The sequence below is a fragment of the Apteryx rowi genome, unplaced genomic scaffold, assembly GCF_003343035.1.
Source record: "Apteryx rowi isolate R43461 unplaced genomic scaffold, aptRow1 scaffold_1642, whole genome shotgun sequence".
In the NCBI taxonomy this organism is placed as follows: Eukaryota; Metazoa; Chordata; class Aves; order Apterygiformes; family Apterygidae; genus Apteryx; species Apteryx rowi.
The window spans coordinates 1-1713 of NW_020447911.1; positions in this window are offsets into that span (position 1 = coordinate 1).

Consider the following 1713-nt stretch of genomic DNA (forward strand, 5'->3'; position numbering starts at 1 on the left):
GAAGGGACCCAGGCGTCCGGGCACCATGGCCTTGACCCGTCACCCCAAAAGGGACCCAGGTGTCCTGGTGCCTCAGCCTTGACCCACTGCCCCAAAAGGGGCCCAGGCGTCCGGGCCACCCCGAAGGGACCCAGGCGTCCGAGTGCCTCAGCCTCAACCAGCTGCCCCAAAAGGGCCCCAGGCGTCCGGGCCTCAACTTGCCACTTCAAAAGGGGCCCAGGCATCCGGGTGCCCCAAAAAGGGGCCCAGGCATCCGGGTGCCTCAGCCTCAACCCGCTGCCCCAAAAGGGACCCAGGTGTCCGGGCGCCCCAAAAAGGGGCCCAGGCGTCCGGGCGCCCCAAAAAGGGGCCCAGGCGTCCGGGCACCCCAAAAAGGGGCCCAGGCGTCCGGGCGCCCCAAAAAGGGGCCCAGGCGTCCGGGCACCCCAAAAAGGGGCCCAGGCGTCCGGGCCGGCCTCGTCCCCTCTCTTACCTGAGCCCCCGAGTTGGCTCAGGGGACGAAGGACCCAGGCGTCCGGGCGCTTCCCCAGGCGTCTGGGTCGTGTCCCGAAAGGGACCCAGGCGTCCGGGCCGGGTCCCGTGGGTGCCCCAGCGTGCGAGGAGTGGGTCACGCCCCCCCTCCCCCCCCTCCCCGGTTAATTATAGCTCGTTAACCTCCGACTCGCAGGGGCTGCTGGGAGCCCGGATGCCTGGGTCCCCTCGGGGAGCCGAGCAGGGCAACATGGGAGCCCGGACGCCTGGGCCCTTTGTGTGGGGGGGAACAAGGGTGCCCGGACGCCTGGGCCCTTGGGGGGGGGGAGCGAGGGCACCCGGACGCCTGGGCCCTTTAGAGGAAGGGGAACGAGGGCGCCCGGACGCCTGGGCCCTTTGTGTGGGGGGGGAACGAGGGCGCCCGGACGCCTGGGCCCCTAGAGAAGGGGGAAACAAGGGCGCCCGGATGCCTGGGCCCCCCTGGAAGGGCAGCAGCTGTTAGGGGTTAGAGCAGGGCATGATGGGAGCCCGGACACCTGGGCCCCCCCCAGATGCCTGGGTCCCTGGTTTGGGGGGGGGGACGGGGACACCCGGACGCCTGGGCCCCCTGAACACCTGGGTCCCCAGGGACTGCGGGGAGCCCCCGGACGCCTGGGCCCCTCGGACGCCTGGGTCCCCGGCAGGGGTGACCACCCTCCGCGCGGGGCCGTCGGCGGCGGGAACGAGGCCGATAAGATACCGGCAATTAATCGTTAACGAGCGGCGGGGAGAGGGCCCAGGCGTCCGGGGCCTCCCCCTCCCCCCAGCCTGATAAGCTGGACCCCGATAAGGGGGGGGGGGTGAAGAGGGGCCAAGGGCGGCCCGAGGGCAACCGGGCCCGGAGGGACCCAGGCGTCCGGGCGCCCCTCTCTCAAGGGGCCCAGGCGTCCGGGTGTCCCCCACCCACAAAGGGGCCCAGGCGTCCGGGCGCCCCCCAGAAGGGACCCAGGCTTCCAGGCTCCCCCCACTCACAAAGGGGCCCAGGCGTCCGGGCGCCCCCCCACTCATCAAGTGGACCCAGGTGTCTGGGTGCCGCCACCAAGGGGGCCCAGGCGTCCGGGCGCCCTCCAGAAGGGACCCAGGTGTCCAGACACCCCCCAACCCCAAAGGGGCCCAGGCGTCCAGGTGCCCCCCAACCACAAAGGGGCCCAGGCGTCCGGGTATCCCCCAGAAGGGGCCCAGGCGTCCGGGTGCCCCCCAACC